Below are 15,291 nucleotides of genomic sequence, written 5' to 3' on the forward strand. Positions count from 1 at the left end.
ATGACAGGCCAGTCTCCTAATTCCTAATTTAGTGCTTGTTTCACTACCACTCCAAGTATAAAGGTAAATGAAATGTGTGTGTATGTGTGTGTGTGTAAACCCCTGTGTGGGAACATAATCTGAAGAATGGAGAGTGAGAGGAATTGGCCAGGAAGCTAAAAAATAAAATAAAAATGAAATGAAACCCAGAAATCCTTCCACTATGCATGCAAGTCCCATATGCATGCAAGTCCCATAGATTTCCAATCTGGAATTTTGCTCCCTTTAATTCCATGACAATGTTTGACAATGTAACTGGTATTCATTTCTTGGGTTGCTATTTATTTTTTACAACTCTGGCAACTGCAGGTTATAAGGTTCTCAGGCCCTTTGGCAGCTGCACAAATGCTCTCAGCAATTCCTGACCTCAGTGGTCCCATGTATATAGGGTGCATTTGGCTGCCGTGGTTGGTCAGCATCCACTCACTCTTCTGTGCAGAAACCTCCAGGGTGAGGCAGGCTGAAAGCAGAGGAAGGGCTTTTGGTGGAACTAATGGTGAATATTATGGATTAAACGGCATGCTCACATCTTAGCCCCTGTTCCTGTGAATGTGAAAACATTCATAAATAGGGTATCTGAAGATGTTATTAGTTAAGATGAGGTCAAACTGTATTAGAGCAGTCCCTAATCTACTCCTAACCGGTGTCCTTATGAGCAGAGGATATTTGGACACCCAAACAGACAGAACACAGCCATGAACTAGAGACAGAGATCGAATTATGCTACAAACCAGGAAATGCCATGGATTACCAGCCAACACCAAAAGCCAGGGGAGAGGCATGGGATGGGGTCTTCTCTTTAAGAGGAAGCCTGGCCCTGCTGACACCTTGATTTTGGACTTCCAGCCTCCAGAACTGTGGGACAAGACATTTCTGTTGTTTAAACCAGCCAGTCTGTGCTACTTTGTTGCAGCAGCCCTGGCAAATTGAGAGAGGGAGGAAAAGTTCTTTCCTGTTGTTGCTGAGCATCAAGAGGCAAGCCTGGACTTGAGGAGGCCGCCTCTATGCCTTCACCAGAAGAACATCTGAGGATGAAGCCACTGCAGAGGAATGCAGAGCACAGAGGGTGAATCTGCTTGATACCTGTTGAGCATCTGGACCAGTTGTGCCTGGAGGACATTACCACTGAACTTTTACATTCCAGGGCTTCACATTATCTTTTTTGTGTGATATACAAGTGATTAAGAATGAGACCACCTGGGTTTGAACCCCAAATCTGCCACTTCCTAGTATATAATCTTAAGCCAGCCGCTTGACCTCTCTAGGCCTCAGTATTCTCATCTATAAAATGGGATAATAATAATTTGTACCTCATAGAGTTGCAGGAGGTTTAAATGAGTTAACATATGTGAAGCATTTGGAGCAGTGCCTGACATATAACTAGCATATTAGTTGCTATTTTAAAGACATATATCAGCTCTAGTAACAAAAACCCCCAAAGTTATAAGGACTTATAAAAACCACTTCTTCATTGTTACTGGTACTTATGCACAGCAAGTGCTATGCTTGTCATGGCTACACAGAGACCCAGGCTGACCAACCAGCTGCCCTCTCTAATGCTGCTGGTCATCACACCCAAGGGAAAACAGCATGAAAAATTATACACTGATTCAGGGTTTTCTCAGGGGTACACGCCACTTCCGCTCACATTTAATTGGCCAAAGCAAGTCGCATGGCCACACTTAACTTCAAAAGGGGCAGAGCAGTTTCCAGAAGAAATGGCCCCAATGACCCCCACATTATGGTTGTTTTCTGTTTGTTTGATTTTGGGGGTTGGGGGTGGGGGGAACTGGTGGAGGATTGGACACTTGCCACTGAAATTTTCCCAAGTAATTAGAAGCCATACATTTCTCTGGTTTTATCCTCTCCAGGACCATGTGCTGTGAACAAGCCACACTCTATTTAAGCCCCTTTGCCCCAGCCCACTCGCACCCATCTTCAGTCTGTTGGTCCAGGTGCCAGGACGACATCACCCCATCTCAGCAATCACTTGCACAGAAGAGGAAAGAAGTTGTATCACGGGCTGAGAATTACAAATCAAAAAAAGAGAAAGTATTGAGAAAAACAAAAAAGAGGGAACGCTCTCCTTGAAAGAAGTGGTTTCTCTTTGGTCTGGTTTCCCAGAAGCACAGTTGAGCTGAGAATTCAGTGCACATGATTAACTGAGGGAGAGCTCTTAGAAAAGAAGTGCGGGACCTGGAGACGGTAGGAGAAGGAGCTAAACAAGGATGTGGACTCAGCCTGAGCCTGTGGGCAGCTCTGGAGTGAGTTGCACCAGAATTGTTTCTCCTTTGAGGCAAGGGGGCTGGACTTTTGAGGCCCCATTGAAATCAGTCATTGGCAGTGAATGAAGGTGGAAGAGTTAGCCTTCTTGGAGAGGCAGAAGGTTGAGTAATTCAAGGGTCATTCTCAGAGTAGGGGTCAGCTCTTTGCATCCAACATTCACAGCAGTTGGGGGATGGGTACACTGGCCCAATCAAAGGGATCTGGGTTGGACAACAACATGACCCACTAAAGTGGTCAGAAAAGCTCTAACAAGGCCCATTTATGGTCTTTCCTACCACATTGGATGTATGAAATATATTGATATTAGTGGGGTAAGAAATAGCATCCAATACTTCTCCACTTGTCTCCTAGGTTAAATATAAATTCTACCCCGAACTTTTATTTCCAGGCTTATGTCCCAAGTTTCTCACAAACCTACTCTATATGAAAAGTCACCTGGAAATTTCCTATTTTATGAATACCTCCTATGCCTTTTCTCAAACTATTCCCTTTCCTCTGCCAGGAATGCCCTCTCTACCTCTGTATCAGTCAGGGTTCTTTAGGGAAACTGAAACAACAGGATATATATATATATATATATATATATATATATATATATATATATATATATATAATGAGATTTTTTAATAAGAATCGGCTCATATGGCTGTGGGGATGGGCAAGTACAAATTTGACAGGGCAAGCCACAATCTGGGAACTTCGATGAAGGTTTTTGATGAATTCCCCAAGAAAAGCTGGCTGGCTAAAGTAGAGATGGAAATTCTCCCTTCTGACTGCTGAAATCATCACTTCTTCTATTAAAGTCTTCAACTGATCAGATGAGACTTTTCTCATTGTTGAAGGCAGTCTCCTCAGTTGATTGTAGATGTGATCAGCCACAGATGCAATCAACTTTTTGATGATATAAATCCATGAAATATCCTCATAGTAACAATAACACCAGTGACTGCAAGACCAAATAACTGGACATCATAACTTGGCCGGGTTGACACATGAACTTAACCATCACAATCTCCAACCTGGGCAATTGCATCCATACTTCAAGGCCCTCTCAGACACTGCCTACTCCATAAAGACCTCCCTGCTCGCTTGACAGAAGATGAGCTTTCCCTTCGTTTAAACCTCAAGGGCCTCACTTTTCGGAGTGGGTCGCATTCTTCGGATTGGAGTCATTCGATACATGTCATTCCCCAAATCCTTTGTGAACTCTTTAGGAAGAATTGGGTCTTTTTCTTTTTGCAGACTCTAGCAAATACTCTACATAATAAAAGCACTTTATATATATGTGTGTGTGTGTGTGTAATTGAATAGCTACTTTGGAAAGATTGAACGTCCATGCTTGATCTAAGACTTCGTATTAGGTATATTAACATTAACTGACATGTTTTGAGCATTTGTTATATGCCAAGCATGGTCTTAATTATTCTCTTTGCTTTGGTTATCTCATTAAATTCTACTGTTAATTATCCCCCTTCTGCAGATGAGAAACTAAACTCAGAGAGGTCAAGTAAATTAGTCAAAGTCATTCAGGTAGCAGCTAGTAGGTTGGATGGGGACTCAGGTTTGCCTAAGTTCAGAATCCAGACTCCTAATCTTTACACTGCACCTGTGATAGGGAAAAATACAGGTTTGAAATCTGAAAGTGCAAGCTCTGTCACTCACTTTGGACACATTGCTGAACAAACCTGCTAGAGTCTGGCTAGCTGCTTTCTAAACCCACTTGCTTTTCCTCCTGGTGAAAGAGCTAGACCAGGACTTCTCAGATTTTGATATGCATGTGATTCACTTGGGCCTCAGGAAAATAGGAGAGAACAGCAGAAAACATGCACATATGTGCATACCCTTAAACACCATGAGAAATTCTATGATAGAAATATGCCCGTGGTAGAGAAAAGAATACCGAAATCAGACAGGGGCAGGGATGGAAGTAAAGAAACATGTCTCAGAAAAGTTTATTCCAGAGCTGAGATTTAAGGATGAGGAGGGGTAGGCCAGGTAAACTTGGGGAGAAAGGGAAGAAATAACATTGCAGGCAGTAGGTTGAACACTTGTAAAGGCAAGTTGCTGAGAGGGTCCACGGGGAACTGCCAGTGCTGATTATGACGACAAGATCGAGTGAGGTGACCACGTGCAAGTGGCGAGTCTGAGAAGTAAGAAGAGGGCAGAACCAAGAGGCATTTGAATTACATACCAAAGATAAGGAGAGCAGCTGAGGAATCTCAAGGTGAGTGATACCATCAGCCTGACCTTCAGAAACATCCATCAGCTGCCCTCAGGGAGACCAGATCAGAGGGAAGTAAGTTAGAGGCTGCTAAATTTATTTCAGATGATAAGATTTCTCTGTCTCAATGAACCTCCCTGCCTAGGGCCTGTAGCTGGTGGCTGTGTCTAGGATTCAGATAATCTATGCTGAGCATTTCCAGAATCAAAGAGTCACAGTGCCTCAGAGTCACAGCGGGCCCTGGGAACACCGAGCAAGCCCCTTGGGGAAGGTCCCCAGGATGTTAAGTAGGAGAAAGGAGGACAAAAATTGAATGGGGATGTGCCAAGACAAGCCCACCCCCAGATTAGGTGTTAGTTATCTTTTTACCAGCCGTTGGTTCTCAACCTTTTTCCTAATGAGGCATATGACCTTCACCTGCTGGACCCATGTCTTTGGTACACCCAGGGTTCTACATATGTTCTGGAGCCTCAATCCCCCACTTAAGGAATCCAATCCAATGAGAGTGGCATTCATACAGGGATAACCATGAGCTCACTCTAATTTACAATGAAGGAAATCACACAAAACTCTTGGTGATTTCCCCATTGCTAGGAGTAAATTACAGGCTTAGATGTCAGACAGTCTCATGTCCTATTCTGACTCCCTCATTCAGAGGCTGTGTACCTTTGGGGAAGTTATTCAACCTCTCTGGGCCTCAGTTTTCTTATCTGCAGAATGGGTATAATAACACAATTCTTAACATGGAGGGTTTGTAGTTAGGACTGGATCTGATTACGCAAGCTAAAAGCTTACCCATATGCTTGGTACATAGTCAATATTCAACACATGCTGACTACCTTATTATTAATATTTTATTATTAACTTTATTGTTATTGCCACTAGAACTATGCCTCATAGCTTTTATAATGGCAATAGCAATGTGATTGAGAATTAGACTAGTCTCAATGTGATTGAGAATTAGTCTATTAGAAAAAGGAAAAACTATTTTGTGTGTATGGCTCCTAATTAATTCACCTTTGTCCTTGAAAGTCAACACAGTGTTTCTTTTAAAAAATTCTGTAAGGCAAAGTTTTGTCTTATTAACCTGCCCTTCCCCTCTGTTCCCAGACAGCAAAGCTTTTTAGGAATGATGTTGTTCGCAGGTTCTAAGCCAAAACTCAGTTTTAACTTCCTATTATAGACCTGCCACCCTGAGATCTGCTGATGGAAATAACGTCAGTGGTGGAGCAGATGGTGCTAGTAACAGCTTCTTCACCGTCGCCAAGGGGAGTGTTCAGTCCTTAAGCATTTCTCAGCAGCCCACACACCTGGGCTCCATATGACCTGTAGTTTCTTGTCTTTCCCAGAAATTGATTCTCTTCACTGTCCGCGAAGGGCAGGAATACCTTTATTAGGGTCTCTTCTAGTGGTCTCCCCATCTGAAAACTAGGAAAGATGCCCATTCATCCCTCCAAGGATTTAATTAGTTTGATTCTTGGCAGGCCCCCCAAAGATGAAAAAAGCAAATGATTCCACTGCCTAATCCAAGCCATGGTTGTCTCCTGCAGTAGCCTTCTGACGAGTCCCACTAAGCCCACTCGACCCACCTCCAGCATGTTCTCTCTACAACAGAGGGATCTCCTAGGGAAACATAATCTGATTCCACCACTATCTTGTTCAAAAGTTCTCAATAGCGTTCCATGGCTCTGAGACCTAGTTACTCATCAGCCCCCAGGCATGTGTGTCTGTCTCTTGCTAATTGGTCCAGCCTTCTGTGGGCTTTTCTCCCCTTTCCCTGTGCCCAGCCACAGCATGTAGTTCTTAGATTATGTGGACATTCCCTTCCCCGTTTTTGCATATGCTGACATATCCCCTGGAAAAGCATGCCCTCCCATCCCCCTCTCACACCTCTGCTCATCCTTCAGCTCTCACTCTTAAAGTCACTTCCTTGGGAAGGTCTTTTTGGACCCTAAATTACTCCTATGATCTCAGGGTTTCCTATTTTTCCTCTCTTGTAGGGCTTGTCACCTGGAATGTCTGTTAAATGAGGTCAGGGACTGTTTTGTTTCCTCCCTCTTCCCCAATGCCTACTGCAGTGCCTGAGTAATGAACATTTTAAAAATAGCATTCTCCTATTACATTGGGGATCTCAGTTGAAAAGCTCTGTTTTAACTAGGGAAAACAGAATGGAAGTTAATTATTGGACTCATTTGATTGTTGTTCAAATGACAAATGTTGACCTGCTGACTCCTTTAAAAATATTAAGCCATCGGGAATTAATCTTAATGTTCATTACATGTCCCTCAAACTCATTCTTCATTAGGCATCAATGTTCATCATTTCTTTACCCATGAAGTCCTGGGTCTCTTTGGAAGTGACTATGTTGAAAAGGGGAATCTTGATTGAAATCAAATGGAATGGAAGCAATTAGGGGAAAAGGATTTTCTCTCCCACCTGATTAACACTGTACACCTCTCTTGGCTCTAGGAGTGGGGATAGGTATTAGGGAACGGGAGGGAAGAGGTGTTCTAAAACATGCTATTCAAAGTGTTACCTGCCCACATTAAGCATGGAAATTGAAGGTTTAGAGACTTTTCAGGCAACTTGACTTTCCCATGCCATCCATTGAAATGATCAGAGGATCTTTCTCATTGAACAGGATATAGACCAGGTTCGATGCCATTGAACTTGTTGGTGAATCACACAGAGTTGGACAAAATGTTCTTCCTTAATATTTTTAAATGTCAAAAAAAAAAAAAAAACCTGGTCCTTTACCATAGATAGTTTAAAAAGCATATTATAAAAGATGACATGACCCTAATCATGTTGTAATGAAAAAAAAACAAGGATTCAATAAATACCTAGAAACTAAGAAATAGTTCAAGGCAGGAATATAAAGGAGGGCAAGAATAACAATCACCATATGTGAATCAGGGAAAAAGTTCTTGGAGACAAATCTTGAGTTGAGTCCTGAAAGCAATTGTTGGCAAATATTGAGGGACAAGGAAGAGGAAGGCATTTCAGGAAAGAGGAAGCACAAAAACTGGAATAAGCAGGATATGTGAAGGGCGTGCACATTCCTTGCTCATTAAACTGATACAGAGATAAAGAGACTGGGTTGTCTTTTGGCAAACATCATAATTGTAACTGATTCAAGCTAGAATCACTGGTGGATGCTAAGAAGTAATGGGTAAGTTTGAGAAGCAACAAAATATTTACATTATCTCAAAATATCTCCTGTCCAGATTCTCATTAATAACAAAGTGAAAAGTTGTAACCCTGCAGTGGAGAAATTACAGCAACGCTGTACTGTCACTGTACAGACATTAAGTTAACATTAAGAGTCACCAGACAAATACTGTATGGTCCCACTGATGTGAACGGACATTCGAGAATAAACTTGAAATATGTCATTGGTAACAGAGTTCAGCAGGAGTTAGAAACAGGGTAAGACAATGGGTAATTGAAGCTGAAGGGATACAGACTGTGCAACAGGACTAGATACAAAAACTCAAAAATGGACAGCACAATAATACCTAATTGTAAAGTAATCATGTTAAAACACTGAATGAAGCTGCATCTGAGCTATAGGGGTTTTTTTGTTTTTGTTTGCTTGTTTGTTTGTTTGTTGTTGTTGTTTTTTACTATTATTACTACTTTTATTTCTTTTCTTTATATTAACATTTTATATCTTTTTCTGTTGTGTTGCTAGTTCCTCTAAACCGATGCAAATGTACTAAGAAACGATGATCATGCATCTGTGTGATGATGTTAAGAATTACTGAGTGCATATGTAGAACGGTATGATTTCTAAATGTTGTGTTAATTTCTTTTTTTTTTCTTTCCGTTAATAAAAAAATAAAAAATAAAAAAATAAAAAAAAAAGAGTCACCAGACAAATTGACATCATATGCAACTGATATGAACACAAAATCACTTTAGTTTTATTTCCTGCCAAAAATGTATAATCTGAATCTAATCATGAGGAAACATCAGACAAACCCCAATTGAAAAACTTTCTACAAATAACTGACCTATATTCTTCAAAAACGTGAATGTTATAAAAGATAAGGACTGAGGAACTGTTATGGATTAAAAACTGAGCAGATATGACAACTGAATGTAATTGATGGTCTGGGATGGCCTTTTGCTTTAAAGAGCATTATTGAGTCAATTGGTGATATCTGAATAAGGTCTGTTGATTAAATAATGCTAAACAACGTTAATTTTCTGAACTTTATCATTGTACTGTACCATAGTTAATAAAGAGGACACACACTAAATACACACTGAAATATTTAAAGGGGCATTATGTCTCAAACAATTCATAAAAATATATAATATGGATCTATTATATACAATATATACTTATAGATGTATAGCTGATATACATCTGATAGATACAGAAATAGAGGATAAAGCGAAGTGGCAAAATGTTAACATTTGGGGAGTCTTAGTGAAAGGCATATGTGAATTCTTGGTACTGTGCTTGTAATTTTTCTGTGAGTCTGAAATTATACCAAAATAAAAATCTAAAAGAAGAAATAGAGCCATTAGGCTCTATTCCAGTCATTGCCCTGAATGAGCTTTGTGACTTAGCTATTTCTCAACCTTTCTGTTTCTTCTGCCTGCTCCAGCCTTTCCATTTGGGGGTCTCATGGCTTGGCCTCCCTTGTTCCAGATTCTCACACCTTGTCTTCTCTCCCTGAGTCTGATGTTTCTTTCAGAATGCACCCCGACAGCTCATCCCTCTGGCTTAATGTCCCCTGAGACCTAGGGCAGCCCCACTGGGCACTGCCTAGTGCCCTTGACTTACCCACTTTGTCACTCCCTGCTGGTGTCTCAGGCAGGTAAAGATAATTAACACTTATTGAAGACCTACTATGTGCCAGACACTGAACTTTATCATCCCAGTCACCTAGAAGATAAGTTCCCTTATCCTTTAGTCACCTGTATCAAAGCACTTTAGGTTTTACAATACAGTGAGTGTAGACCAGTTACCACATTATCATCTCCACATAAATATCAATGATTCCAAAACCTATTTCCTTGACCATAGGAAGTCCAAAATATAATGGGTCATCTCTCACCCTCAGATATCTCTGGGGAAACTCAGGGCTGCTTGGATGTATTCATGCATCCTACCTGATACTTACCTGGATGGCTCGGAGAGGGAGGATTTTTGGCCTCAGGCCCTGAATGTCCCATGAATGGGCCACTCCAAGCCGGTGGTCCCACCTCTGTTGTCATTGCTTGGGTACCATCAGAGCTGAAAATCCCAGTACCTCAATTCCACAGATCAGCGTCAGTCCTGAAATTAAAAGGAAAGAATGCTCCTTTTGCATTATATTTGATTTCAGTGGCAGTTAAGGTGTCCCACAGTCAGCTGCTTTGAGCTCCAAAGTGCTATGCCATTTCTGAAAAGAAATTTTAATCGCTGGGTGGGATTGAGTTCCAGTATTAGCCACACCTCCTCTCCAGCATCAGGCCTGGTTGCTGGACTTTTCTCTCCACACCAGACCACTTCCAGGATGTTGAGTTCTTGTTGATCCTCCCTACAAACCGAATGTTTGTATATGTCTGAAACAGACCTCAGAGATAAAAATGCATGTGTAAAGAATGTATTTACCACCACTAGATGGAGACAGCTGGGCCAGATACCACCCCTTTAAGATACACTTCTCAGAGAACTTACTCAGGGCAACCCATTGGGGGTACTGGGAAATCACAGTCACATGGTCAACAGCCATCTCCCAACCCTTGCCTACTCCCCCTTCTATTGTGCTGTTTCCATTCCACAACTTGGGGAAAGATGTTAAGCCTAATAAAAAGGCCCAACCAGATCCTAAACAAGCAGCCCCAGATCTAATTAAGACAGCAATTCTCCATGGTAGGGCCTTCTCCCCTTAGGGTGGATAAATACCACGCTATAAGTAAATCCACTGATGCAAAGTGGGGGGTGCAGAGTTACCGAATGAGCAATTTGGGGCATCCTGGGAGAACAGCCACGATGGGATCTCTTCCCCTGCTCTTTTGGACCCTACGTGCTGCGTAAGTAATAAAGCAGTCATTTGCTGAAAATTCCTATTGGGCCCTGAGCCCTGTGTTCCATGACACACCACATAGCAACACAGGGGTTGAGAAGTGAACTCTGGTCTGTGGGACTTTTTTCAGTCCATCACCTTGTCTTCTTTTCAAAGGGGACCACAGCCAACAATTTGTCAAGTAAAGATTTCCCACTTAAGTGATTATTAGTAAATTTAGGCTATGCTGGATCAGTGTGCAATCTGGATCTGTGGTGGGCATTTGTCTAAGCTGCTGCTGCTGATGATTTAGTCTTTGGATTATCCAGGCATCTGTTTCTTCACAAGCACTTTATTTAGCCCAAAGAAGGTAACATTAGGGTTGGCCCATTTTTGTATAATCTGGAAAATGTTTGGGGGAAGTGGGGGGAAGCGTTGAAAAGACTCGCCATGTGGTTTTATAGAAAGGGTGCGTGGGCATCAGAATCAGACAAGTTTGGGTTCAAATCTGGGTTTGTTACTTACTATTTGAGTAAATGTTCAGAGGTTCAAGTTCCTCAGCTGTAAAAAACAGATACCATCAAACTCTCAGGATTAAATGAGAAAATTAATTTAAAATCATCAGTCCCTGAAGAGGCGCTCAACAGATTTTAATTTCCCTTGCTTTGACTGACCTTTTATGGATTTTATGAAAATTTTAGCTATATATGTTTTTTCCTTTGTTCCTCTTATGGCCAGCCCTAGAATCGGCTCAGAAGCAGACTCTGTTTCCATGGAGACATGGTGAAGGTAAACAAATTTGAAAAGGGGAAGCACAGACACCCCTCCCGTGCACCCACTCATCACCAATGCACAGCCTCAGCAGAAATGTTTCCAAAGAAATGTTTCACAAAGCTTTCGGGGAAGGCACCAAGTGTTCTTTCAAAGTCTTTACATGCTTTTTGATTGTACAGCTCTTGAAATGAACAATAATTTGAAACAGATAATAATGAACTTCACGCAGCAATGGATCAAAAGTGGAATTATTGAGCTCACCATTGTCTAATATAATTAGGCCGACACGCTGTTGAATCTAAATGGATGGCTTTTTTCTCTCTCTCACTTGTGCTTGTGCACGTTTCTTTGAAGAACTTTTAATGGGCAGAATATTACAAGATTTCTGGGCCCCACATGGTTTCAGTTCTAATCCAAACAGTTTACTTTCTTCTGAAACCTTGATTTTCTTTTCTTTGCTTCCTTCTTCCTTCTTCTTCTTTTTTCTGGAATCATTATTTTGTAAATTTCAAAGGAGAATTGCTTCCTTGAGGGGGCACAGAAATACAAGCATATAAATCAAACATTGAATTTGCTTAAAAGGAAGGAATAGGGCGGGCCGCGGTGGCTCAGCGGGCAAAGTGCTTGCCTGCTATGCCGGAGGACCTCGGTTCGATTCCCGGCCCTAGCCCATGTAACAAAAACGGAGAAACAGAATACAATAAAACAAGAAAATGTTTAAAGATGTTTCCCTTTCTTCCTTCCTTCTATCCTTCCTTCCTTCTCTCTGTCTTTCCTTTAAAAAAAAAAAAAGGAAGGAATAATCCCACTGTCACTTTCCACTGAGCAATGCCTTTTCAGGGCAAAATGCTACAAATCTTTTAGAAGAGCAAAACGCATCCGCAAAACAATTCCATGAAATAACTTCTCTGCCTTTACTAGCTTATTAAATGTAAAAGCAATTGGATAATACAGTCATAGCTCATTTTATTATGCTTCATTGATATTGTGCTTTTTTATAAATTGAATATACAGATGGTCAAAAAACACATGAAAAGGTATTCATGTATAAATTGAAGGTTTGTGACAACTCTGTGTCGAACAGGTTTCCTGGGACCTTTGGTTTGTTTTTGGTGGTGGTGTTTTTTGTTTTTGTTTTTCCCTTTGTTTTTCCTAGGGTGATACTTTATTCTATTTCTTTTTTTCCAAAGAGAGAAAGAGTTTATTGCTAGATATGAAGCAGGAGAGCAGATGGCCTATTGGCCCAAAAATCTGTCTCCCCAAACTGCAGTAATTCTGATAGTTTTTATGGTATTAAGGATGGGCAAGTTTAGGATAATGAGCACAATGGCTCCAGATGGTGTAATTAGAGGTGATCAAAATATTGAGCAAGTACAGATTGATTCCATGCTTAGTTACAGAATATTTATGTAAGGAAATGGCGGTCTTAACATGATGATGGGTGTGACTTTTAGTATTATAATGAGGTAAAGTCACTTATAGGTTAAAGTCTAAGCTACTGTGCCTGTCAGGCTGGCCCATTTTGGTTAGCTTCAGCTTCGATTTTCAGTATAACTTGTAACTTGGGGTGGGTTAGGTCTGGGCTGACCCAAGACCCTTCATTAATAAATATTAAGAGCTGTTTTCAGAGATCCCAAGACTCAAATTTGAAAAACTGGATAAATGGGTACAATTGACGGTTAGTCACAAGGTTTTACAATTACAAGGTCACAAGATAAAGTCTATACAATCATTATCAGAGATCAAGGCAGTTGGATTACCGTTCAAAGATTTCAGGCATTTCCCTCTGTTTATTCCAGTGTACCAGAAAGCAAAAAGGAATAGTTACATAATGAGTCAGCAACCATAATCATCACTTAAATCCTAATTTCTTGGTTACAGAATGAATCCCTTATTTTCATAAAAAATGTATTTTTTTTTTTATCATACTTAAAAGTCAAAAGTCCCCAATTCCAATATGAGAACTGGCTCCTTAAAGCCAGTTAGTGGGGACTCTAATCATTGTCCCAAAGCCAACACACATCCTTTTCTTGAAAGTATCCAAAATTCTAAAGCAAGGGGAAAAAAATCCATTGTCTTTTTACTCCAGTTGGTTCCATAGGTTGGGAAATTCTCTAAATGTTACAACCCGTACCTACCTATCTCTATTTTTGAAAGGTGATGTTAGAGAAAGATTCAATTTTTATAAATAGTGGGGCTGGGTAGGTAACATGAAAAAATAGGAAATGACAAACGGAGGTAAACTGAAGAGACTAAACTACTTGCAAAGGGTACAATCTGTTCTTAGCCCAAGCCCAAATGCTGTATATAGATCTTCTAGTTTTCAAGGGAATGCAGAAGGCCTTAAGTTTAATGTGAAGTTTTCTCCTAAGGCTAGCTACTAATTAAATCATTCTAAAAAGGCAATAGAATCCAGGTTAAGCAAAGTAAACCTAACAAGTCACCAGCGTGTGACATTTGACAGTGGAATAAAAATAACAAAATATCTGGCACATGGTGTTTCCTCAATATTTGATACTTCTCTTCTGCACAGTATTTTTTAAATTTAATATGAGCAGATTCAATAAGCTTATGTCTTAACACACATGCACACACAATGGTGCGATTTAACTGTGCCACAGTAATTAACATATTTATTTTCAAGTATTAATTTATAGGTCACTGCAGACAGCATAGCCAGGTAATGTGACACAGGTGTCAAGATGGGGATTGTTATTTTTTTCTCTCCATCCTGTACCCTTGACTTGTGCACAACTTGTGCATATGAAAGCAAGGTCAAAGATATACATTTTTTTTTTAAGCTGTGCATTTATCTTCACAACTGACTTTTCTTTCTTTTTTTTGTGAAAAAATAACGTATATACAAAAAAAAGCAATAAATTTTAAAGCATATTGCAACAATTAGTTGAAGGACAGATTTCAGAGTTTGGTATGGATTACAATTCCACAATTTTAGGTTTTTACTTCTAGCTGCTCTAATATACTGGAGACTAAAAGAAATAGTGATTCAGTAATCACACTCATTTGTTAAACCCTACCTTCTCTGTATAACTCCACCATCAACTTTGATCTTTCTCCCACTCTTTAGGAGTATTTGGGCTATGCCCATTCTAATTTTTTCATGTTGGAAGGGGCTGTCAATAATATGGGATAGGGGAATGGAACTAGTTGGTGTTCTGGAGAGGCTGGCCTCTCTACATTTCAGGACTTATCTGATCCAGGGGACCCATCTGGGTGTTGTAGGTTTCTAGAAAGTTACCTCAGTGCATGGAACTTTCGTAGACTCTTCTATAACACCTTAGGTATTCTTTAGGATTGGAAGGAATGGTTTTGGTTGGGGGTTGGCAAGTGATGGTAGGTAGCAATGTCTAACTGAAGTTTGTGTAACAGTAACCTACAGAGTAGCCTCTATTTGAACTCTCTCTGCCACTGATACCTTATTTGTTACATTCTTCTTCCCTTTTTGGTCAGGATGGCATGGTTGATCCCATGGTAGCAGGGCCAGTTTCATCCCTGGGAGTCATCTCCCACACCACCAGGGAGAGTTTCACCCCTGGATGTCATGTCCCAAGTAGTGGGGAAGGCAATGATTTCACTTGCAGAGCGGGTCTTAGAGAGTGTGAGGCCATATCTGAGCAACCAAAGAGGTCCTCCAGAAGTAACTCTTAGGTATACCTATAGGTAGACTAAGCTTCTCCGCTACCTACATAAGCTTCATAAGAGCAAGCCACAAGATCAAGGGCTTGGCCTATTGATTTGGGTGTCCCTAATGTTTGACACAATATCAGGGGTTTCCCCAGTGGTAAAGTAAATTTCCATATTTCTTCTCCCATCCCTCAAGAGACTTTGCCAGTACTTTTTCTTTCTTTCTTTCTTTTTTGTTTTCACATGGGCAGGCAGCGGGATTTGAACCCAGGTCTCCAGCACAGCAGGAGGGAATTCTGCCACTGAGCCACCATCGTACCA

The 15,291-nt window shown here is 40.7% G+C and overlaps 1 long non-coding RNA gene across 2 annotated transcripts in view; it reads right to left on the reverse strand.

Annotated features, from left to right (window-relative positions):
• The window catches only part of LOC143663528 (uncharacterized), a 45,325-nt gene extending 34,015 nt beyond the window's left edge, over window positions 1–11,310 (reverse strand). For both annotated transcript variants that reach the window (XR_013165990.1, XR_013165991.1), the window contains exons 1-3: window positions 11,226–11,310; window positions 11,077–11,112; window positions 9,685–9,839 (exon numbers count right to left, since the gene is read on the reverse strand). This is a non-coding gene — a long non-coding RNA (uncharacterized LOC143663528). The remainder of the gene's footprint in view (window positions 1–9,684; window positions 9,840–11,076; window positions 11,113–11,225) is intronic.
• Between the last annotated feature and the right edge of the window lie 3,981 nt (window positions 11,311–15,291).

The sequence above is a fragment of the Tamandua tetradactyla genome, chromosome 19 (assembly GCF_023851605.1).
Source record: "Tamandua tetradactyla isolate mTamTet1 chromosome 19, mTamTet1.pri, whole genome shotgun sequence".
NCBI classification, from domain to species: Eukaryota; Metazoa; Chordata; class Mammalia; order Pilosa; family Myrmecophagidae; genus Tamandua; species Tamandua tetradactyla.